Source organism: Heterodontus francisci, chromosome 5 (genome assembly GCF_036365525.1).
Source record: "Heterodontus francisci isolate sHetFra1 chromosome 5, sHetFra1.hap1, whole genome shotgun sequence".
NCBI classification, from domain to species: domain Eukaryota; kingdom Metazoa; phylum Chordata; class Chondrichthyes; order Heterodontiformes; family Heterodontidae; genus Heterodontus; species Heterodontus francisci.
In genome coordinates, this window is record NC_090375.1 from 48,586,289 (window position 1) to 48,612,407 (window position 26,119).

Below are 26,119 nucleotides of genomic sequence, written 5' to 3' on the forward strand. Positions count from 1 at the left end.
TTAAGGGCCTCCCCCTGCCATTGCTGTATTTTACCAGCAGCAGGCAGGCAGCTCAAGACCTTCAAGAGGCCGCCCAGTAAAACCTGAGACTTCCTGCCTCAGAGGGGTGGAAGTCCTGCCCAAGGATGGTATGCATCCCTTCAGGAGCGGAGAGCAGTTGGACCTGTGTGAGAGCAGTCGGACCTCTTCTAGCACGTCGGAGTTTTGAAAAAAAAAGCCAACAGTGACGTCACAGGAAAGTTACAAGTTGGTGAGTCACTGCTGTTAGGGAATAGCTCTAAATGGCTGGGTAAGTATCTAAGGTAAGAAAGGTCTCCAGTTTATTTCATTAATAGTAAGTAGTTTTTTTTTAGAGAGTTCTGTAGTAACGAGCACCAGGGAAGAAGGGCCCTAGAATAACTGATATTATTTGACATTAAGATCTTCCAAAAGGTTAATTTAAAGGGTTAAGTCATGGCAGGAGAGCTCAAAGCCGTGGTGTGCTCCTCGTGCTCCATGTCGGAAGCTGGGAACATTTCCAGTGCCCGGGACTGGCATGTGTGCAGGAAGCGTCTCCAGCTGCAGCTCCTGGAAGCCTGAGCATCCACGAGGCAGAGAGTATCGTGGATAGCACGTATAGAGAGGTGATCACACCGCAGGCTCAGACTCCACAGGCAGGAAGGGAATGGGTAACCACCAGGCAGAGCAAGAGGACTAGGCAGGCAGTGCAGCAATCTCCTGTGGCTATTCCCTGCAAAACAGATATACTGCTTTGGATACTGTTGGGGGGAATGGCGTCTCAGGGGAAAGCAGCAACAGCCCAACGCGTTGCACCACGGTTGGCTCTGCTGCACACGGGAGGAGTAAAAAGTGTGGGAATGCAATAGTTATAGGGGATTCAACTGTAAGGGGAATAGATAGGCGTTTCTGTGGCCACAAAAGAGACTCCAGGATGGTGTGTTGCCTCCCTGGTGCTAGGGTCAAGGATGTCTCAGAGTGCTTACAACACATTCTGAAGGGAGAGGGTGAACAGCCAATGGTCATGGTACACATTGGTACAAACGACGAAGGTAAAAAAAACAATGAGGTCCTAAAAGCAGAATATAGGGAGCTAGGAAGTAAGTTGAAAAGCAGGACCTCAAAGGTAGTGATCTCAGGATTACTACCAGTGCCACGTGCAAGTCAGACTAGAAATAGCAAGATATATCGGATGAATACGTGGCTGTAGAGATGGTGTGAGAGGGAGGGTTTTAGATTCCTGGGACATTGGGACCGGTTCTGGGGGAGGTGGGACCAGTACAAACTGAACGGTTTACACCTGGGCAGGACCTGGACTGATGTCCTAGGGGAAGTATTTGCTAGAGTGGTTGGGGAGGGTTTAAACTAAAATGGCAGGGAGATGGGAACCTTTGCAAGGAATCAGAGGAGGGGGGATCAAAGACAAGAACAAAAGACAGTAAGGGGAATAAGAAAAGTAATAGGCAGAGAAATCAAGGGCCAAAATCAAACAGGGCCACAGTGAAAAATAGTGGGAAGGGGCCAAGTAATGTCAAAAAGACAAGCCTTAAGGCTTTGTGCCTTAACGCGCAGAGCATTCACAATAAAGTGGATGAATTAATCGTGCAAATAGATGTAAACGGGTATGATATAGTCGGAATTACAGAGACATGGCTGCAAGGTGACCAGGGATGGGAAATGAACATCCAGGGGCATTCCGTATTAAGGAAGGACAGCCAAAAAGCAAAAGGCGGTGGAGTTGCTTTGCTGGTTAAAGAGGAAATTAACGCAATAGTGAGGAAGGATATTAGCTCTGACGATGTGGAATATGTATGGGTAGAGCTGAGAAACACTAAGGGGCAAAAAATGTTAGTTGGGGTTGTACATAGACTCCCAAACTGTAGTGGTGATGTTGGGAATGGCATTAAACAGGAAATTAGAGATGCATGGGATAAAGGAACATCTGTAATTATGGGTGAGTTTAATCTGCATATAGATTGGGCAAATCAAATTAGTCACAATACCATAGAAGAGGAATTCCCTGAGTGTATATGGGATAGTATATGGGTATTGTGTAATGAGAGAGGAATAATTGACAATCTAGTTGTGCGAGACCCATTGGGGATGAGTGACCATAATATGACAGAATGCTTCATCAAGATGGAAAGTGACGTAGTTGATTCTGAGACAAGGGTCCTGAATCTTAGTAAAGGAAACTGCGTAGGTATGATGCGCGAGTTGGTTATGACGGATTGGGAAACGTTACTTAAAGGGATGACATTGGATAGGCAATGGCAAACATTTAAAGAGCACATGGATGAACTGCAACAATTGTTTATCCCTGTTTGGCGTAAAAGTAAAACGGGAAAGGTAGCCAAACCATGGCTTACAAGGGAAATTAGAGATAGCATTAGATCCAAGGAAGAGGCATATAAATTCGCCAGAAAAAACAACAGACCTGAGGATAGGGAGCAGTTTAGAATTCAGCAAAGGAGAACCAAGGGATTGATTAAGAAGGGGAAAATAGAGTATGAGAGCAAGCTTCCGGGGTACATAAAAACTGACTGTAAATGTTTCTATAGGTATGTGAAGAGAAAAAGATTGGTGAAGACAAATGTAGGTCCCTTACAGTCAGAAACAGGGGAATTTATTATGGGGATCAAAGAAATGGCTGACCAGCTAAATGCATACTTTGGTTCTGTCTTCACAAAGGAGGACATAAATATCATACCAGAAATACTGGGGAACACAGGGCTTAGTGAGAGAGAGGAACTGAAGGAAATCAGTATTAGTAGAGAAATGGTGTTGGGGAAATTGATGGGATTGAAGGCTGATAAATCCCCAGGGCCTGATGATATGCATCCCAGAGTACTTAAAGAAGTGGCCCCAGAAATAGTGGATGCATTGGTGGTCATCTTCCAAGATTCTACAGACTCTGGAACAGTTCCTACAGATTGGAGGGTAGCTAATGTAACCCCACTATTTAAAAAGAGAGGTTGAGAGAAAGCAGGGAATTATAGACCAGTCAGCCTGACGTCAGTAGTGGGGAAAATTCTAGAGTCCATTATCAAAGATTTTATAGCAGAGCACTTGGAGAACAGGGGTAGAATCGGGCAGAGTCAGCATGGATTTACGAAAGGGAAACCATGCTTGACAAATCTACTAGAATTCTTCGAGGATGTAACCGGTAGAGTTGATGAGGGGGAGCCAGTGGATATGGTTTATTTGGAGTTTCAGAAGGCTTTCGACAAAGTCCCACATAAGAGATTAGCGTGTAAAATTAAAGCGCTTGGGATTGGGGGCAGTGTATTGCGATAGAGAGAAAATTGGTTGGTGGACAGGAAACAAAGAGCAGGGATAAATGGGTCATTTTCCAAATGGCAGGCAGTGACTAGTGGGGTACCGCAGGGATCGGTGCTAGGACACCAGCTATTCACAATACACATTAATGATTTAGATGAGGGAACTAAATGTAATATCTCCAAATTTGCAGAAAACACAAAACTGGGTGGGAGGGTGAGTTGTGAGGAGGATGCAGAGAGGCTTCAGGGTGATTTGGACAAGTTGAGTGAGTGGGCAAATGCATGGCAGATTCGGTATAATGTGGATAAATGTGAGGTTATCCACTTTGGGAGCAAAAACAGAAAGGCAGATTATTATCTGAACGGCTCTCAACTGAGAGACGGGAATATGCAGCGAGACCTGGGTGTTCTCGTACACCAGCCGCTGAAGGTAAGCATGCAGGTCCAACAGGCGGTAAAAATGGCAAATGGTATGTTGGCCTTCATAGCGAGAGGATTCGAGTACAGGAGCAGGGATGTCTTGCTGCAATTATACAGGGCCTTGGTGAGGTCACACCTGGAATATTGTGTACAGTTTTGGTCTCTTTATCTGAGGAAGGATGTTCTTGCTATAGAGGGAGTGCGACAAAGGTTTACCAGACTGATTCCTGGGATGGCGGGTCTGACATATGAGGAGAGATTGAGTCAGTTAGGATTATATTCGCTGGAGTTCAGAAGAGCGAGGGGGGATCTCATAGAAACCTAAAAAATTCTCACAGGACTTGACAGGGTAGATGCAGGAAGGATGTTCCTGATAGTGGAGGAGTCCAGAACCAGGGGTCATAGTCTAAGGATACGGGGTAAATCTTTCAGGCCTGAGATGAAGAGAAATTTCTTCACCCAGAGAGTGGTGAGCCTGTGGAATTCGCTACCACAGAAAGCAGTTGAGGCCAAAACATTGTATGTTTTCAAGAAGGAGTTAGAAATAGCTTTTGGGTCTAAAGGGATCAAAGGGTATGGGGCGAAAGCAGGAACACGTTATTGAGTTGGATGATCAGCCATGATCATAATGAATGGCGGAGCAGGTTCGAAGGGCTGAATGGCCTACTCTTGCTCCTATTTTCTGTGTTTCTAAGGCCAATTGAGGACCTGGGAGACGTAAAATACTGACGTGGCTCCCAGGCCAGATGGAGGTGGGCTCGCCACCAACATTTTGGCCAGTGGGCATAGCCTCCCGCCCAACGTAAATTTCTGGCCTAAATTCCACCAACTGCCATGATGGGATTTGAACCCATGCCCCCAGGGCTCTAGCCTGGGCCTTTGGATTACTAGTCCAGTGACATTACCACTGCCACAGTCTCCCCAGATGGTGGCTAAATCAGATGGAATCAGAGAAGAGGAGAATTGTTAGGGAGATGGTTTTGGAGGGCTTGAGGAGTTTACAGAGATAGGGATGGGCAAGTCCATGAAGATATTGAAAGTCGGGAAAGAATATTTTAAATCTGAGGCTTTGGGGGAACCAAGAGTTAATATAGTTCAGCAAGGTCAAGGACGATGGATGAGCAGGACTTGGTGTGGGATAAGATATGCGTAGCAAAGTTTTGTAGTAGTTAAGCTTATGCAGTGTAGAGAATGAGAGAAATCAAATTTTGTGATGACAAATACATGAACAAGGTAGATTGAGGTAAAGACATGGGTCGGCAGTGTTATGTAGGTGGAAATAGGCAGTCTTTGTGATGGAATAAAGATGGCATCAGAATCTCAGCTTGACGTGGAATACGTTATTGAGGCTATGAACAGTCTCGTTCAGCTTGAGACATATAAATTGAAACTGAGATCTTCCTGGTCTGTATGACTCAATACTATATTGCATTGTGTGATTACTCACTGGAGAGTATTTTCCCACATACAAAGGCCCAACTAATTTATTTTAACCCGGAAATTATCACTATTATGTTTGCAAAGCCGTAGGTAAAATTAACAATGATTTGTGAATATTGAAGGAGAAGATAGGATAGAAAGGAGAAAGGAATTTTCTTATGAGGCAAAAAATTCCAAGCAACTGATTATGACCCACTGATTATGACCTCACCAGTGAAATATTGTACTTTTAGGAAATTTCCACAAAATACCCTTTGTTTCTTGGAATATCAGGTGGTTAGAGGAACCTGAGATGCTTGATCTATTGTTTGCAGTGTAAACCTCCAGCAAAGAGTACAGAAGCCAACTGCATTCACCAGGGCTGCCTCCAGCAGTGTTCTGTAGAGTATTTTTTCACACAAAAGTGATAAACCACAAATTATTTTGTCCAATGGCATTCATTGCTGTGCCTAACCTCTTCCTTGCTTTTTCCAAAAAACTGAGGGTCCTATGTAGTGTTGCTGTCATTCGGTGTCACCGTTAGTACTGGTGTCAAATGATGCTGATGAAAGTGTATGGGGATGTTTATTAATGCTTTTGGCACAACAGACCACAATGCAGATTCTCTATTAGTTGAAGACTCAGTTAGCAGTAACCCCGTGCATACAGTGACCAGCAAGATAGAATTTAATAAACAATTCGATGCATAATTCATGATAACCAAAACTGCTTCGTTTTTGTCAAATGCACACATGAGCATTAATACACATAGAGGCACAAATACACACAGAGACATTGAGAAACACAGACATAAAAACAGGTAGCAAGGCAATTAAATGAAGTCACATGCTTACTAGTATATTTTTAGTGGTGCACCCAAACTCAAACAGGCAGCAAACAGAAAAAATTAAGGAAAAGGAACTACTACACCAAGTGCTTTTGCTATCTGAAACAGGAAGCACGTGGAAAACAAAATAACCACCAATCATTCTGACATCACAATTTTAAAAAGAAAAACAAGTTCTGCTAATCAGCAGCTCACACTGGCTGTTGCCACAAATTCCGCTCGGTACAGAAAGCTCACAAGAGCAAGGATCCCATCTGCTGCTCTGCTTTACATTGGGAGGTTTGGCTACATTTCCTAGAATAATGAATGTCCCTCGAAAAGATTGCAATTCACCTGTAATGTCATAAGGAGTACACTGTTCGAAAGGTAAATATTTCTTTTGTGCAAAAAGGATATTTAAAAAAAAATTAAATTGCTGACAGGAAGTTTCATTTTTATTGTGAAATATAGCCAAGTAGCGATGTCCTTTACACTCTTCAATCTTTTTGTTTTGCTTTTAACTCACTCCATGGCCTCACCCCTCTCTATTTCCGTAACCTCCTCCAGCCCTACAACCCTCCAAGATATCTGTGCCCCTCCAATTCTGGACTCTTACTTCCTTGATTTTGATTGATTCACTACTGCTGACAGTGCTTTCGGAAATTCATTCTCTAAATCTCTTTACCTCGCTCTCCTCCTTTAAGATGCTTCTTAAAACCTTCCTCTTTGACCAAGCATTTGGTCATCTATCCTGAGAACTCCTTCTGTGGCTCAGTGTCAAAAATGCTTTTATTGATAATGATTTTGTTAGATACCTTGGATGCTATGCTACATTAAAGACACTATATAAATGCAAGTTGGTTGGTCATCTCCAGAAGGCTCTGACTCCTGCTGGGGTCCAGTTGTACAAGTATCAACTGTGCATGTTATCTTGCTCAACTAACTATTGACACGCATGAGCTCAGTTGAGTATTTGTAAGCTGTCAGCCACAGAAGGCCTTATCAATATATATAAGTATTTTTGTTTGGTTACCTTTTGAGCTGTAGGAAAACTATTACAAAACATTCCCATGAGGAGACAAAATTGTTGAAGTAGAGGCCAAGATGTGGGCTTGGCTGTTTTATCTTGTCCTTTGCTTTGCTGATATCTCTCAATTACGCTGGTTTAGAAAAAAAGTCTAGCGGGTGTTAGATCTGTTTCCAAAATAACTTCTGTAACAAGGATCATCAACTATGGAGTTTTAAATTATTTTTTTAAATAACAATTTTTTGTGAAACATGTTGAAATCACTCTGTAGTATTAGGAACAAATATATTAATCTGTTTGCGCAAAATTCCTGGCCTCCATTTTAACCAATTAAGACTAGTTTAAAATACTGTCCAGTAGTAAAATTTCACAACAGTAATTTAACCAAAAATATACTTAAACCAACATTTCGTATCTCCTCACCCTGTTGCAATTTCTTTACTCAGCAGACAGCACCTTCAGTAAGGGAGAGTAATTATTTTTTAAAAACGGATAATTTGTATAAGAGCCGCAAATTATATTTTAAAATTGATGTGAAAGGAGAATGGTAGTTCGTATAAATACTTAAGAGTTTATTTAGAAAGGAATGATAGTCTAAGGTTTATGTTACCTTATGTTTAACGCTTCCCTCTCTAATAGAACAAAATAATCTACAGACGAGACACTTATTTGCAAATGTAGTGTATTTTTTTAAAATTAATTTTTGGGTGGTAGACATTTCTGGCAAGGCTGGAATTTATTGACCGTTCCTAGTTGCCCATGAGTTAGCGGTGGTGGTGGGTTTTCTTCTTGAATTGATGTAGATTGTGTGATAAAGGTGCTCCCACAGTGCTGTTAGATGGGGAGCTCCAGGATTTTGACCCAGAGATCATGAAAGAACAGCGATATATGTTCAATTCTGGATGGTGCATATTGTAAGTCATAGACATTTCAGCACAGAAAGACGCCACTCAATGATATCCTAAATGTTGCCCTCCAAGTTTCTCCTGACCTTTTCTAACTTATGTTCCCTGAATTATTAGTCCAAGCCTCTGGATTACGAGTCCAGTAACCTAGATACCCTTGCACTTCAGTGATTGTTGTTTTGTGAGCAAACATACCAGGTATCCTGCAAACAATGAGGTCCCTCAAACAGGAATGAACCAGGCAATTTGTTTTTGGCAGTGTTGGTTGAGAAACAGGGAGAATCAGAGACTCATTGAAACTTACTGCACATAAGGAGGCCATTCAGGCCACTGTCCCTGTACTGGCTCTTTGAAAGCATGCTTAGTCCCACATCCCAGCTTTCTGTCCGTACCCCTTTAGGTTTCTCATTCTCAACTACATCTTCACCATCTTTTCAAGTAGAGTATTCCAGATCCCGACAACATAGAGTGAAAAGAAATTCCTCATCTCTCCTGCCAGATCTTTTGACTGCGATTTTAAATCTATGATCTCTGGTTATTTACCCACTTATCAAAGGGAATTGTGCTTCTCTATCTACTCTATCAAAACCCTTAAATAAAAACAAGAAATGCTGGAAATACTCAGCAGGTCTGGCAGCATCTGTGGAGAGAGAAGCAGAGTTAACGTTTCAGGTCAATGACGCTTCTTCAGAACTGGCAAATATTAGAAATGTAAAAGGTTATAAGCAAGTAAAGTGGGGGTGGGGCAAGAGATAACAAAGGAGAAGGTGTAGATAGGACAAGGCCACAGAATAGCTGACCAGAAGGTTGTGGAGCACAGGCAAACAATATGTTAATGGTGTGTTGAAAGACAAAGCATTAGTACAGATAGGGTATTAACGGATTGAAAATTGAACAGCCGCAAGTACAAACATGAAAAAAAAAACATGTTTGTACTTGCGGCTGTTCAATTTTCAGTCTGTTAACACCCTATCTGTACTAATGCTTTGTCTTTCAACACACCATTAACATATTGTTTGCCTGTGCTCCACGACCTTCTGGTCAGCTATTCTGTGACCTTGTCCTATCTACACCTTCTCCTTTGTTATCTCTTGCCCCACCCTTGCTTTACTTGCTTATAACCTTTTACATTTCTAATATTTGCCAGTTCTGGAGAAGGGTCACTGACCTGAACCGTTAACTCTGCTTCTCTCTCCACAGATGCTGCCAGACCTGCTGAGTATTTCCAGCATTTCTTGTTTTTATTTCAGATTTCCAGCATCCACAGTATTTTGCTTTTATCTATCAAAACCCTCGTTCATCTAGAAAACCTCTAGAGACCTCTTAACAGTCTCTGTTTCAAGGAGAACAGCCGTAACCTTTCCAACGTCTCCTCATAACTGAAGTCCCTCATCCCTGGTAACATTCTGGTAAACCTCCTCTGTACCCCTTCTAAGGCCGAAGGTGTGATGCTTAGAATTGCCCATAATACTCCAGCAGATACCTAACCGGCGATTTAGAAAGTTCTGGTAATGATCTCTTTGTTTTTATTTTCCACGCCTTTATTTATAAACCCAAGTAACACATATGTTTTTTTTTAAACTACCTGATCAACTTGCCGTGCCATTTTTAATGATTTGTGTATATGGACACCAAGGTCTTTCTCCTCACCTACACTTTTCAAAATTCTGCCAACAATAGTATACTGTCTTTCCATATTAGTCCTCCCAAAGTACAATGCTTCACACTTCTGCACATTGAACTTTAGCTGCCATGCTTCTTCCCATTTATCCATCCTGTCTATCCTATCATCCTGAAGCCTATACCTATCTTCTTCACCACCTACTGCATTGATCATCTGCAAACTTTATAATGCTGCTCCCTACAACTGAATCTAGATCATTTATAAAAATTGAACAGAGTAATGGACCCAAAACTGAACCTTGGCGAACACCACTGCAAGCTACCTCACAGTCTGAAGAACTTCTATCCATCACTGTCTTCTGCGTTGTGTCACTGAGCCAATTTTGTATCCATACTTCCACTTTCCCCTTAATCCGTGGCTTTCATCTTCTTAACTGCTGTGTGGCACTTTGTTGAATGCCTTTAGAAAGTCCATACATACAACATCTACATTGTGCCCTTCTTTAAACAGTGCTATGGAATTCTAACACTTGAACCACCTCGATAGGCAGACGGGACCACATTTTTAATATCCTGTCTAACATAATGTAGCACCCACTCGGTGCTGCACTGAAATGTCAGCCTGGATTATGCACTCAAGTCTCAGAAGTGGGGATGGGGAGCTTGAACCCACAACCTTCTGAATACGAGGCAAAAATGGTGCCACCCGTTTTCATTTTAGCTCAGCTTCAGCAGTAATTGATTTGTAATTATGTATCTTGCCAATACACCCTCAGCATTGCTGGGGAAGGTTAGCAACTGGAACATCATTTGGCTGATCTATACAAGTAGATTTAGCTTTTGGCCTGACGCAGGGTGAAAAAGTGTTGCCCAGTGTCAAAGATAATAAGATTTCACATTGCTGCTGTGGCACAGTTGTTTCTGGAAGTGACCGGAGCATAAACTACCAGAGACAGCAGCAGTGTTGCCTCATTTATTGCGGTCAAAAACGGAATCTTACCATCAGAAGATCAGTTTTTAAGAACACTCTGCACTCAGGCGCTTTTAAAGAGGAAGTTTCATTATCTTAAACTTTTTAAAGATTAAAGTGCTTCTATAGAATCAGACAGCACAGAAGGAGGCCATTTGGCCCATTGTGCTTGTGACAACTCTTTGAATGAGCTATACAATTAGAACCATTCTTCTGCTCTTGCCACATCGCCCTGCAAAATTTTCCCCGTAGTTTTCCCCGTAAATTTCCCAATTCCCTTTAGAAGGTTATTATTGAATCTGCTTCCACCACCCTTTAAGACAGAACATTGTAGATCACAACAATTTGTTGCGGGTAAAATAATTTCTCCTCATCTTGCCTCTATTACTTCATTCAATTACCTTAAATCTGTGTCCTTAGGTGATTAACCCTTCTGTCAGTGGAAACAGTGGGCTGAATTTTATGGGCCCCCTTGGGACGGAAATAGCAGTGGGGGTGGAGGTGGGGGCGGTGTAGAGTGCCCATCACCTTGCTCATACCCTGGAATTTAGTCCGGGGCGGGAAAGGCCAGAGACAGTCATCCTGCCCGGAGGCCAATTGAAGCCCTTAAGTGGCTAATTAATGACTACATAAGGGCCTCATCCCACCGCTGGTGGTATTTTACCAATGGCTGGTGGGAGCCCCACCATGTGGGGAGGTCACCCAGTAAAGCAAGGGGACCTCCTTGCGGGCTTTGAAGGGCTGTCTCCTCTATTGGCAATCTGTGGTGCACGTAGGGTCCCTGGTGGCAAAGGCAGCCCCTCCATTAACAACCCCCTGCCCTCAATGACCATCTTCCCCCCCACCTCTCTCACCAAACCCTGCTGGACTAGCCCCGGTGACCCCTCCACACTTACCTGGGGTCTGGGCCTCCAGCACTGGTCCTGGACCAAGGCCTCTTGTAATATCGGCAGTGCCACCACTCCTGGTGGCACTACCGATACGACTGGGATGCCGGCTCTCTGATTGGCTGCCAGCTCTTGAAGGCAGGTTCCCTGTCCTTAAAGGGGCAGTGAACTGGCGCCAGGCAGTTGCCAGACTGCCTTTAAATACAGATGGTTGGAATCTCCGAAGGGCTGAGGCGGGGCTCCCTTGTCTTTTGGGACCAGTGCCGGAACCCCACCAGCTCCATAAAATCCAGTCCAGTTTCTCCTTGTTTACTGTATCAAAACCCTTCATGATTTTGAACACCTCTGTTAAATCTCCCCTTAACCTTCAAGGAGAACCTCAGCTTCTCTGTTTAGAAATTCTTCATCCTGTGTGTCTTTGTAGTAAATCTCATCGGCACCTTCTCCAAGGCTTTGACATTCTTCCTAAAGTGTAGTGCCCGGCAATACTTTATCTGTGTCCCAAGCAGTGATTTATAAATCTTTAGTATAACCTCCTTGCTTTTGTAGTCTAGAGCCTGGATATTAACAGGGATGGGTTACATAGGCAATGTGGTGTAGACGAGGGAGTTTCGGATAGGAAGGTTATTGTGTATCTTTTGCCATTGACAGGTTCCCCGCCGGAGGTCAGCCTGACTGAAAGGTGCGTCCTCCATTCAGGCAGGGGTGACACCAGTGCGGGCTGCAGGAGCAGATAGATCCAATCTACAACTCCACGTGGGGAGGTGGTGGTCGTCGGGGGGGATGGTTGAGTCCAATCACTGGGGTGTCTGATCACCAATTCCAGGGGAACTCTGTTCCCAGGGGGTGGAGTCCAAATGTAGGGATATTTGTATGGAATGGGATTCTGGGGAGCTTGGGGTTCTGAGGGTAGGGGGAAGCTCCTCTTGGCCACAAGCAGTGCTGTAAAGGCACTTTATCTCCAAAGATCTCCTCGCCTCCCTTCAGCTGCCTGGTTTCCTGAGGCATGGGAAATCCAGCCATCCACTATAAAACCTGCAAAGCAGGTCAAAACAGAGGCTGCCAGCCTCATTAAAATATTAAAATTGCCAACTTCTGGGACCCGCTACTTTCTGTCTTAGTTTTGTATCCACGCTGCCACTGCCCTTTAATCAAATGGGCTTCAATTTTTCCAATAAGTCTATCTGTGGTACTTTATCAAACTACTTTTGAAAGTCCATATGCACAACATTAACTGCGCTAGCCTCATCAACCTAAGACTCCCTTTTAATAATGTATTTGCACCCTTCCGAATAAAATAGTTTCACCGGCAGGGACTCATGAGGTCCAGGGGGATTCTCAGTGTCAAGATTACAGGGAATATCTCCATCAGAATCCCTTTTAATCAGAGAATGTTTTCATTGGAACTCCTTTTTAAAGGGGAGATGTCACCGTTACAGCCTCCTTCACAATGAAAGTATTGCTTTCACAACATTTTTTTTAAAGAGGGAGTATCACCATCAGGACTCCCTTTAAAGTGGAACTATTGGCATCAAGATCCTTTTTGAAATGAGGACCACCATCATCAATGCCCTTTTTAAGCAGTGATTTTAAAAAATTCATTTATGGGATGTGGGCATTGCTGGCCAGGCCAGCATTTATTGCCCATCCCTAATTGTCCTTGAGAAGGTGGTGGTGAGCTGCCTTCTTGAACCGCTGCAGTCCATGTGGGGTAGGTACACCCACAGTGCTGTTAGGAAGGGAGTTCCAGGATTTTGACCCAGCGACGGTGAAGGAATGGCGATACAGTTCCAAGTCAGGATGGTGTGCGGCTTGGAGGGGATTGTGCAGGTGGTGGTGTTCCCATGCATCTGCTGCCCTTGTCCTTCGAGATGGTAGAGGTCGCGGGTTTGGAAGGTGCTGTCTAAGGAGCCTCATGCGTTGCTGCAGTGCATCTTGTACACACTGCTGCCACTGTGCGTCGGTAGTGGAGGGAGTGAATATTTGTGCCAATGGGGTGCCAATCAAACGGGCTGCTTTGTCCTGGATGGTGTCGAGCTTCATGAGTGTTGTTGGAGCTGCAGCCATCCAGGCAAGTGGAGAGTATTCCATCCCACTCCTGACTTGTGCCTTGTAGATGGTGGACAGGCTTTGGGGAGTCAGGAGGTGAGTTACTCGCCACAGGATTCCTAGCCTCTGACCTTGTCTTGCTAGCAATATAGCAGCGTTCAAGTTTGATGGTGGTAGGCACTAGGTTAAACACTGGGTGCTTTTTGAGACCTCAAAATTCCAGTCCAGCTGGCAACATGATACTGAATATACTAAAAGAGCTGCATTGTCATTTGAAGGCATTATAGATGAGACATGTACTGTCAGATGGGGAGGAAGGATAAGATTGCACAAGGGTGTTGAGATGTCAAACAGAATTTCACAACAGTATCACGTAGATGGAGCCATAACATCCCTCAAGGGAGCTTTTCGGAAAATAACTTCACCAGTATTTCACAGGGGACCTCACTTTAAAGAGTGCAGCAAAGCAGAATTACCGCAGAGTGACATGTTTAAGAGATATAAACGCAGCACATTTTTTTGTCTTGAGCAGTGCAAACACATTTGGCTCCTCACACCCAAATATACCACAGATTTTCCATTTCTAGTCTAACTTAATTTGCATCCTCAACAAACGCACAGATATTTTCTGTTGTCGATAATCAGTAGCATTTCGTTCAGCATCAATATACTCAAAAGGCCCGATTTCAACTCTGTCCACCCAGCTCAAACTGGCCAGGCAAGAAGTTAAAATCAGAGCAGTGAAATCCTGCTCTGTTCCTTTAATTTTAACCTTCTTGAAGATGGAAGGATCCTGCTATGAATATGCAGATCAGATTCTGGTGACATCACCGGGGCCTGACTGCAATTTTAACTCCAGGCTTGTGTGGTAAAAACTGCTGTGGTTTCTCTGCCAGGTCAATCTGGTGACAAATGGAAACCAAAGCCTGAAGAAAAAAAAATTGTTTCTTTTTGGTTTCCTTGTGGACCCCCACCAGGAGCTTAAAATTCAGTGTGGGAAGCCATTTTGCTGGCTCTCTGCCAGCAGTTGCCTTCACTTCTGGAACATTCCACTGTATGTCACATCTGCTGTTCAATATTTTCCCAGAAATGGACGGGCATAGTGAAATAGGAAAACCTCATATGGCATATTTCCCATCATTTGCGCCATCGTAACACTTGATGGGAAAAGCATCGTCGACCATTAAATTTCCTTTGGGTGCCCTAGAGGCAGGCTGCCAGGCCATGCTGCCAAGACACTGAGCGGCAAATTCCATGGCTCCCCCAAGGCAAACTCTTCAACACACACAGGAAACCTGCCAGGAATCTGCCAGAATTATCCTTAGGATGCACACATAAAAAAACAGTAAAATGAAACAAAAAAAATGGAAAGTGAATAATAATATGTTATATTAACACTCAGAGAAGCAATAACATGGTTAGTATGGGGAGTGAATTCACTCTGGTGGGGTATGGATGCCCTTCCTGAGCCTGGGGTTAAGACACTTGGTTGAAAAAGATAACAGGAAGCTTTACACTGAATCTAACCACTGCTCGATGAGTGTTGTGGATGCTTTACTTTGTATCTAACCAGTCATTTACCTGACAGCCAATGCTTAATGCAGACATCATGATAAAAGCAGGAAAATGTACAATTCACAAGCATTAACTTCTCTAAATGTAGAAGATTTGAAATATTGTCTGTGGATACAGCTGACTTGAATCTGATCACTTCTTTGGCACAAATTCATTTCCAGCTGTTTCCAGCACTGAAGCAGCAACATGGTCAGCACTGTGCACTGATCGGGCAATGTGCTCCTTGTTTTAGCAGAGCGTGGGTAGAATTCAGTTTCATTTGTGTCATCAATTGGTGCGATAATGTTCAATTATAACATTATTGCATTTCAGAAACATTTTGTCCCTTCAATTAATAATGCACAAGCTTTTTGTTCTGCAACGTGGGAGAAAGGCAAGTCTTTCTTTCTACTCCTGGGGTTTCAACTAAGTAGCATCCAGTAGAAGGAGCTCCCAAATCAGCATCATAGTATATTCAGCTAGCAAACAGTCCATTCAATGCCTTAAATCTAAGAACATAGGAATATAAGAAATAGGAGCAGGAGTAGACCATACGGCCTGTCGAGCCTGCCCCGCCATTCAATACAATCATGGCTGATCTTCCTATCAACTCCACTTTCCTGCCTGCTCCCCATATCCCTTGATTCCCTGACAGATCAAAAATCTATCTATCTCAGCCTTAAATATATTCAATGATGGAGCATCCACAACCCTCTGGGGTAGAGAATTCCAAAGATTCACAAACCTTTGAAAGAAGAAATTTCTCCTCATTTCAGTCCTAAATGATCGGCCCCTTATTCTGAGACTGCGCTCACGTGTTCTCGATTTCCCAGCCAAGGGAAAAACAATGTCTCAGTGCCGACCCTGTCAAGCCCCTTCAGAATCTTATATGTTTCAATGACACCATACGGCCCCTCATTCTTCTAAACTCCAAAGAGTATAGGCCCAATTTATTCAGCCTCTCATCCGAAGACAACCCTCTCATCCCAGGGACCAATCTAGTAAATCTTCGCTGTACCTCCTCCAATGCAAGTATATCCTTCCTTAAACATGGAGACCGAAACTGCACACAGTACTCCAGGCGTAGTCTCACCAATGACCTGCACAAGGGTAGCAAGACTTCCTTATTCTTGTACTCCAATCCCTTTGCAATAAAGGCCAAAATGCCATTTGCGTTTAATAATTTCTTGCTGTACCTGCATGCTAACTTTCCATCTTCCTTGTACACCCAAGTCCCTCTGAACATCAACATTTACAAGATTCATGCCGTTTAAAAATATTCTGTTTTTCTATTCCTACTTCCAAAGTGAATAACATCACACTTCCCCACATTATACTTCATCTGCCACCTTGTTGCCCACTCATTTAGCCTGTCTATGGCCGGAATTTTTCATTGGGCGGGAGATCCCGCCCACGGGCCAAAAAGTCAGTGGTGAGCCCACTTCTGCCAGGCCTGGGGAGCCAGTACGGGAGTTTTCATTCCCCAGGCCCTTAATTGATCTTGGGCGGGACTTCCACCTCCTTGAAGCAGGAAGTCCTGCCTAATTGAGCTGCCAGCCAATCAGCAGGTGCTGGCAGCTCTTAGTCCCAGCAGTGCGACTGGGAGCAGTGGCCACTGCTAGGACTACACCCAGCCATTGCAAGTAAGGTGAAGGATGGCCCTGGAAGACAGGTAAGTTTTTAGTGTCTCACTGGGGACAACCGGTCAGCCCCTGGCAAGACAAGGGGAGTCAGTTAGAGGGGGCGGTTGGGGCTTTTTCTCACCGCTGTTTTTGTTCATGAGCTGCTGAGCTTCATGCTTTTGTTAGGCCATAATTGGAGTACTATATATTTTAGAAATAGTTTCCTGTCTCCTTCCAACACCCTTTTTAAGAGAAAAAGTATTGGAGAAACTTAAGGGACTAAAATCCGACAAATCCAACACCCATCCTAGGGTTCTAAAAGAGGTAGCTGCAGATAGTGTATGCACTGGTTATGATTTTCCAAAATTCCTAGATTCTAGCATGGTCCCAGCAGATTGGAAGTTAGCTAATATAACACTGCTCTACAAGAAAGGAGGAAAAGAGAAAACAGGGAACTACAGGCCAGTTAGCCTGACATCAGTCATCAGGAAAATGCTGGAATCTATTATTAAGGAAGTCTTAACAATGCACTTAGAAAATCATAATATGATCAGACAGAGTCAACATGGTTTTGCAAAAGGAAAATTGTGTTTGACAAGTTTATTAGAGTTTTTTGAGGATTTAACTAGTAGGGTAGATAAGGTGGAACCAGTAGATGTAGTATACTTGGATTTCCAAAAGCCCTTCGATAAGGTGCCCCTTTTAAATAGGTATCTAATTCTCTTATAAAAGTTCATATGGATTCTGCCTCAAAATAGTTGTAGCATAAAATTCCATATTCTAGCCATACATCGTTCAAGACATATTTTCTAACTTTTCCTGTAGTGCTTTTTCTGATTCTTTTAATAATGTGGCCTTTTATTACAATCTCATTGACCAACAGAAACAATCTGCCACTATCAGAAACAAAAGAACTTGAATTTATAAAGTGCTTACCTCAGGGGGCTCCAAAGAAGTTTACACTCAATGAAGTACTTTTGAGGTGTAGTCCCTGTGCAACGTTGAAGTCAGGTTGCACACAGCAAGGTCCCACAAACAGCTTTGTGATAATGACCAAATCATCTGTTTTTATAGTGATGTTGGCTTGGACATTGTGGAGAACTCCTCTGCTCTTCTTTACAATAGTACAATTGGATCTTTTACATCCACCTTAGAGGGCAGATGGGGCCTCAGTTTAACATCTCATCTGAAAGATGGCACCTCTAACACTGCTGACACCTCAATCTTGAAGATCGCTTTCCACCTTCTTAGCGTCAATAGAAAAAAAGCCTGCAGTTTCAAGTTTTTCTTGATTGCAACTGTTCAACCCCGAATGCCACCAGGGCAGTAAATCCAAACTGTATTTTTCCATTGATTTTATATCCTTCTTCATAAAAGGGTGACCAAAATAGTACACAATGCTCCAATTGCAGCTTAACTAAGGTCTTGTACTAATCCAGCTTTGACATCCTAGTTTTGCATTCTATGGTATCGAAATTCTGCTTCTTACTCCTGGGTTCCACTTGTGGGAAGAAGGACACTTGCATAGCCAGGACTGGACACCTGTCCTTGTAAAGTGGAGTAGTCTTTCAGAGGTCCAAAAATGAGAGCTCCTTTAACTAGTGAAGGAAATTAACCCTTCCTGAACTTGGTCATCTTGGTCACTATGATGCGTTTGGAGCTTTAGAATGCTTCAAAAAGGACACACTCCAGCTTTCAATTGGTCTGTGTTCCACTGAGGCTTTTCAGAACCAGAAACCTCTCTACTTGAAATGTTCCCTTGAGGTAAGGAGTGCAGGCTGATTATCCATCCAAGGCCCCCAACCAGAATTTAAAGGTCCGATCCAAATGCTGTAGAATGTCAGCACAGCCAGGATCTGATCCATATCCTCGAGATATAATGGTGATGTGCACTTTCTTCAGCCTCAGGAATCTATAACCAACACCGGAATTATACGCCCCCCCAAAAGAGCAGGCTGGTGGTGGTGGGGAGGGGTTGGGGAGGGGGCGTAAAATGGAGTGGGAGGCTGGGGGGGCCCTAGCCGATCTGCTTTTGCCTCCGCCGCCCATTTACACAGGGCGGCGACGGCAAGAAACAGCCTGCCAGCCCCAGGCCAATCCAGGCCCTTAAGTGGCCAATTAACTGTCACATAAGGGCCTCTGCCTGCTGCCACGGGTATTTTACATTTGGCTGGCAGGTGGCTGAGGCCTCAGAAAACCCGCCTGATAAAACTAGGCGGCCTTCCGGCGGACTGGGGGGAGGCCCTCCTGATTGGGCACCTTGTGCCCCATGGCGGGCTGCCCCTGAGGACCCAACTGCCTCCAACGTACAACAGGCCCCCCACCTCCCTAACCGACTCCTTGCCTCACCGGGGCTTGACCAATTGTTCCTGTCGAGGCCCTAAAAACCTATTTTCTTTCCGAGGCCATCTGTTATCTTCTTCCTGCAGCTGGGTGTAGTCCCAGCAATGGCCACTGCTCCTGATTGGCTGGCAGCTCCACTGGGGGGACTTCCTGCCTCAATGAGGTGCAAGTCCTGCCCAAGACCAATAAAGGGCCTGGAGATCGTAAAATCTGGTCTGGATCCCCAGGCCCCGCGTAGGCGGGATCGCCACCAACATTTCGGTCAGTGAACAGGTCCCCCCTGCCACCCGCCTTCTGTAAAATTCCAGCCCAAGAATTCTATTTGCATTTTTTGGCATTATCAATCAGCAGTATCATCTGTATGTCTGCACACCAAGGTCCCTCTGTTCCTCCAATTCATTTAAAATCTAAGGTATATTTCCTTTACTTCATATTTCTCTTCATTGAAATGCAGCTTCTATCTCTTCCCCCTTCCAGCTAACCCATTTACATCCTCCTACACTCGTTCACCATCTTGGTCACAATTTTGATATATCTTGATCATTTCTGTACATTGTAAATAAAAGAATAGCTACAACATTGACCCCTGTAGATCATACCACCTTTCTGGTTTGAGAAATGTTGTTTTACTGATACCCTTTGTTTTCTGCCCTTTCAAGCCCTTCACTGACTTGCCCCTCTTTATCTCTGTAACCACCTCCAGCCCTACACACTCTCATGAACTCCAATCCTCTGACTCTGATCTTGTGATGCCTCCCTAGTACTAGGTTAAAAGATATCACTGAACGAGTGCAGGACATTCTGTGAGAGAAAGGGGAACATCCAGAAATTGTGGTCCATTTTGGAACCAATGACATAAGTTTTTTTTTATTCATTCAGGGATGTGGGCGTTGCTGGCCAGGCCAGCATTTATTGCCCATCCCTAATTGCCCTTGAGAAGGTGGTAGTGAGCTGCCTTCTTGAACCGCTGCTGTCCATTTGGGGTAGGTATACCCACAGTGCTCTTAGGAAGGGAGTTCCAGGATTTTGACCCAGCGACAGTGAAGAGGGTTAAAAAGGATTGAGGTCCTACAGGCAGAGTTTCAGGAGATAAGAAAATAATTAAAACAGTATGTCAAAGGTTATAATCTCGGGATCACTCTCAGAGCCACATGCTAGTTAGCACAAAAATTAAGATATTGCAAGTGAATGAGTGGCTGGAGAAGTGGTGCAAGAGGGAGGGTTTCAGATTCCTGGGGCATTGGGATCAGTTCTTGGGCAGGAGGGACCTGTAGAAGCTGGACAGTTTGCACCTGAATAGGGCTTGGACCAATGTTCTTCCTAGAAGGTTAACTAGTGCTGTTGGCAGAGATTTACACTCATTTGGCAGGGGAAAGGGAACCAGGAAGTAATATCAAAGAGACAAGACCCAGCACTTCTAAAATTAGGAGGGGCAAACAGCAACAGAATAATGAATAGTTTAGAATGAACAGTAATTAAATGGAGGAAACAAAGCAAAGCCAACTAGCATAGTATTGAAATGCATGTGTGTTAATGCAAGGAGTGTTACAAATAAAGCTGATGAGCTGCAGCCACCAGTTATGATATAATGGTTATAATGGAGACTTAAACTTGGGCAGAATTAGGAACTAAACATTCTGGCTACAAGGTATTCAGGAGGGATAGGGGAGGAAAAAGGAAAAGAAAGGGGAAGCAGTATTAGTCAAGGATAATATTGCAGAGGGATGATATACTAGAGATATACTGAATCAATTTGGTTAGAGTTAAGGAACAGAAACACAGCTGCTACATTGTTGAGTCTTTACTGAGGCCCTCAAATAGTGTGAAAGAGATAGAGGAGCAAATCTGTAGGCAAATTTCAGAAAAAATAGAGCAATAATAGTAGGAGACTTCAATTGCCCTAATATGTACTGAGGAATAAACAGAATAAAAGGCAAGTAGGGTGAAGAATTCCTAAAATGTGTACAGGAGAATTTTCTTAATCAGTATGTCTCTAGTTCAATGAGGAAGGAAATAGTTCTGGATCTAGCTCTGAGGAATGAAATAACGGAAATAGAGTGTGTTTCAGTGGGAGAATACCTGGGTAACAGTGATCATAATATAATTAGGTTTAAGTAGTTATGGAAAGGGACAAAGTAAAGTCAAAGGTGAAAATGCTCAACTGGAAAAGAGCCAATTTCAGTGATTTGAGAAGAGAACTAGCATTGATGGCCTACAAACAAAGATTGGCCAGGAAAACAGTAAATGAGCAATGGCAGATCCTCAAGGCAGAGGTAGTTAGATACAAACCACGCATGTTCCTGTAATGAGGAAAGATAGGGCATCCAAAGCTAGAGCTCCCTGGATGACAAAACAAAATGATATTAAAATAAAACAGAAAACAGAAAAAGGAGACAAATGTCTGGGACAGAATGCAGTAGAATATGAGGCAGAATACAGAGTGCGAAGAGGGAAATTGAAAGAAGATGCAGGAAGGGCAAAGAGAGAATAGATTAGTGGGTAACATAAAAGGAAATACAGAAATCTTTTATAGGCGTAAAAAGTAAAAGGATAGTTAAAGGAACAGAAGGACTTATCAGAGGAAAAGAAGAAAATCTTGTGGTTTCAGAGGGCATGACTGAGGTACTGAATAAGTATTTTGGATCTGTCTTCAGAAACAAGAGAACATTAATGTGGCAGTAGAGGAGGGGGAGTGTAGACATTGGATAAGATAAAAATAAATAAGGAGGTGCAGAATAGGTTGGGATCATTCAAAGTTAACAAATCACCCAGGCCAGATGGGATGCATCTTAGATTACTGAGGGAAGCAAGGTAGAGATAGCAGAAGATCTAATGTTCTAAAGATCTGACTGCAATCTTTCAATTCTCCTTGGATATGGGAGTGGTGCCAGAGGACTGGAGGATTGCAAATGTTACAACCCTCTGCAAAAAAATGGAGAGGGATAAATCAGGTAACTACAGGCCAGTCAGTCTAATGTCAGTGGTGTGAAAATTGCGAAAGGACAAAATAAATTCTCACTTGGAGATTGTTCTCCTTAGAGCAGAGGTGGTGAAGGGGAGAGTGTGGGAAAATGGCGCACTGACACGAAACACAAAAGTCCGAGTGTATCAGGCCTGTGTCCTCAGTACCTTGCTCTATGGCAGCGAGGCCTGGACAACGTATGTCAGCCAAGAGCGACGTCTCAATTCATTCCATCTTCGCTGCCTCCGGAGAATACTTGGCATCAGGTGGCAGGACCGTATCTCCAACACAGAAGTCCTCGAGGCGGCCAACATCCCCAGCTTGTACACACTACTGAGTCAGCGGCGATTGAGATGGCTTGGCCATGTAAGCCGCATGGAAGATGGCAGGATCCCCAAAGACACATTGTACAGCGAGCTCGCCACTGGTATCAGACCCACCGGCCGTCCATGTCTCCGCTTTAAAGACGTCTGCAAACGCGACATGAAATCCTGTGACATTGATCACAAGTTGTGGGAGTCAGTTGCCAGCGTTCGCCAGAGTTGGCGGGCAGCCATAAAGGTGGGGCTAAAATTTGGTGAGTCGAAGAGACTTAGTAGTTGGCAGGAAAAAAGACAGAGGCGCAAGGGGAGAGCCAACTGTGCAACAGCCCCGACAAACAAATTTCTCTGCAGCACCTGTGGAAGAGCCTGTCACTCGAGGATTGGCCTTTATAGCCACTCCAGGCGCTGCTTCACAAACCACTGACCACCTCCAGGCGCGTATCCATTGTCTCTCAAGATAAGGAGGCCAAAGAAGAGGTTAAGGGGAGACATGATAGAGGCATTCAAAATTATGAGAGGTTTTGTTAGACCAAGTGGGGAGAAACTGCTTCTTCTGGCAAGTGGGTCAGTAACCAGAGGTCATATACTTAAAATAACTGGCAAAAGAAGTAGAGGGGAAATGAGGAGAATTTTTTTTCACACAGAGGGTTGTTAAGATCTGGAATCACTACCTGAAAGAATGGTGGAAGCAGATTCTATAGGAACTTTTAATAAACAATCGAACAAATTTGCAGGGCTATTGGGAGAAAGCTGGGGTGAAGGGCTAAATTGACAGCTTTCAAAGAGCCAGCAACAGCACAATGGGCCGAATGACTTCCTTCTCTTTTGTAAGATTCTATGATTCAAATCATTAGAAAATCTGATGAAGTTCTTTGCTTCCTCTTGACCTAGAGGAAGTTGCTGCTGTCTGCTCATTGCTCTTCTGCACTCTCAGCACACAGTTTGCTCACTTATCTATGTTTTGCAATTGAACTCAAAATGGACCAAGTCCAACTGAAATGTCAGATTGCAAAACATATTTTGCCAGGAAGCCAGAAGAGCATGCCAGTAGCAACAGTTATTTTAGTGTACTGGCAGACTGCTGTACTCTTTGTTCCTCTATGCTTCAGACAATCTAGAATGTTTATGGCTCCAGTCTTTCACCTGCAACGTCTCCATCTTCCAAACACATTCCACTTCTCCTTTATGTAGGGGAAGCCCTTTACACAACAGAGCTAACTATGCAACACCCAGCAGAAAAAAAAAACTATGTGAACTCGGCTTGAAGTTACTTAGCAGCAGAAGGCAAGGGAATCAAAGGTTATAGGGGGTAGATGGGAGTGTGGAATTCGAGACACAAAGAGATCAGCCATGATTTTATTGAATGGCGGAGCAGGCTAGAGCGTCCGAATGGCCTACTTCTGCTTCTAATTGATACGTTCATATGCTCTCTCCCAGCTGGTTAATATGTGGCTTCCATACATCTCAGTCCCAATAGCTCCTGATATATGTAAAGCAGATGCTGGGTTAAAGGAAGATAACATTTCTTTTGCATAGTTGCATTATATAGCTCATTGAGATAAGAGGTACAGTGGTATGGTGGTTATGTTACTGGACTTGTACTCTAAAGATCTGGACAAATATTCCAGAAAATGTGAGCTTAAGTCCCATTTTAAGTTTCTTGTTGCACAATGCCCATCGTTTGAGTTCAATATTGATTAACCTTCCCCCACAAGTGTAGCTATCTAATTCAAAGCATAATAGGGTTGTTGAATAAAACTGTTGAAGCAGATGGAACGTGCTGACACAAGAGACAGTTAGATGTGCTTTTGGAGAGAAAATGGACTGAGCGGATAGATGGGGTGAAATCACACTTTGAGTTCTTAATAACTAACCCTCTGTTAAAATAGCAGAGAAAAGAATTTCATATGAGTGTGTTAATTGTCTGTACACTAAGATTATACAATGGTGATAGCAGGATCAGAGGTGAATTATCAAACAGCCAATTAACTTCTGGTAAAACTCAATGTAATGCAGAAAAGCTGCAAGCAACTGCTTGATCAGTTTTATTTAAGCATAGTATATTGTTAAATGATTTAAACATAGAAACATAGAAAATAGGAGCAGGAGTAGGCCATTCAGCCCTGCGAGCCTGCTCCGCCATTCATTATGATCATGGATGATCATCCAACTCAGTAAGCTGTTCCTGCTCTCACCCCATATCCTTTGATCCCTTTGAACCCAAGAGCTATTTCTAACTCCTCTTTGAAAATATACAATGTATTGGCCTCAACTGCTTTCTGTGGTAGCGAATTCCACAGGCTCACCATTCTCTGGGAGAAGAAATTTCTCCTCATCTCAGGCCTGAAAGATTTACCCCGTTTCCTTAGACTATGACCCCTGGTTCTGGACTCCCCCACCATCGGGAACATCCTTCCTGCATCTACCCTGTCAAGTCCTGTTAGAATTTTATAGGTTTCTATGAGATCCTAACCGACTCAATCTTTCCTCATACGTCAGACCTGCCATCCCAGGAATCAATCTGGTAAACCTTCGCTGCACTCCCTCTATAGCAAGAACATCCTTCCTCAGATAAGGAGTCCAAAATTGCACACAATATTCCAAGTGTGGCCTCACCAAGACCCTGTATAATTGCAGCAAGACATCCCTGCTCCTGCACTCGAATTCTCTCGCTATGAAGGCCAACATACCATTTGCCTTTTTTACCACCTGTTGGACCTGCATGCTTACCTTCAGCAACTGGTGTATGAGAACACCCAAGTCTCGTTGCATATTCCCCTCTCTCAGTTTATAGCCATTCAGATAATAAGCTGCCTTCCTGTTTTTGCTACCAAAGTGGATAACCTCACATTTATCCACATTATACTGCATCTGCCACTCTCCTGCTTTTTCCCAAGAGCTCTGCAAATTTTTCCTTTTCAAGTATATATCCAAATCCCTTTTGAAAGTTATCACTGAATCTGCTTCCACTACCCATTCCAGATCATAACCAAAGCAAGGGTACTATCATAAGTTTACTTTGAAGCCTGACATGATTGCTTAGAAGATAATAAAGAGCTCTTAGGAACATGAGAAAACATTAAGTTGATTTTTGATGATTTGATCTTCCCCCTATTATCTTTTTGGCTAGCTTCCTCAATCTCTTCTCTTGCCAGGAATGGATCTAGTTAGGTCTTGAACTGACTGCTTCAATAGCCTGACCTAATAACTTGGGCTGGAATCTTCCCAGCCCCTTGGAAGCAGCTTTGGAGCCAAGGGGCCTGGGAAAGCCGGGGAAAACCTTATCAGGACGGTTACCCAATGTGGTCTCACTTCTGGGCAAGTTTTCTAGGGTGGGCTTCCACTGAAATTAGCAACCCACTTGACGAAGACAGGTAGGTAATCAATGCAATTAAGGCTTCAATCAAGGTCCATTTTATGACATTAATGGTATTTTCCCAGTGTCGCATGGGCCCTCTTGTGTCGGGAGCCTGGCCACACTTCAGAGGCGGCAGGAGATCAGAGGGCCATCAGAGGCTGAATGAAATGCCAGTATCACAGAGCTGCAAGGCTCAAAGAGGTTCAATCGTGGCTGCGGGCATTCATGCGGAGGAGTTCCACCTCCAGTCTGAGGGCCCTCACAGTTCTGGCCCTTGTTTTTTTAAACTGGCTTTGGAGCCTTTCGTGAGCGCCTACATTTTGAGGCACCCCCTCTGTCTCCCTCTTTTTCAGTGGTGCTCACCTCTTCTGGTGGGGCTACCAGCCGGACATTCCTACGGGCCGTCCCATTGGCTCTCCCATGCCCCTGTTCTGCCTAAGGATGATGAACGCAGAGGAGGCCTGCTAATTGGCCGCCTCCCAGAAGATCTCCCCTGCCAGTGTGCTGCTGATCCAAGCAGGGTCGGGACCTGGAAATGGTTCCAATGCCTGAA

The 26,119-nt window shown here is 43.8% G+C and overlaps 2 protein-coding genes across 5 annotated transcripts in view; one reads left to right on the forward strand and one right to left on the reverse strand.

Annotated features, from left to right (window-relative positions):
* Window positions 1–26,119, reverse strand: part of tg (thyroglobulin) — a 532,338-nt gene that overhangs the window by 200,280 nt on the left and 305,939 nt on the right. The gene's annotated exons all lie outside the window — the stretch shown is intronic.
* Window positions 6,133–26,119, forward strand: part of sla1a (Src like adaptor 1a) — a 58,035-nt gene continuing 38,048 nt past the window's right edge. For 3 of the 4 annotated variants that reach the window (XM_068031399.1, XM_068031401.1, XM_068031402.1), the window contains exon 1: window positions 6,133–6,330. The gene's annotated coding sequence lies outside the window, so the exon portion shown is untranslated. The remainder of the gene's footprint in view (window positions 6,331–26,119) is intronic. The other variant, XM_068031400.1, reaches the window with a different exon arrangement.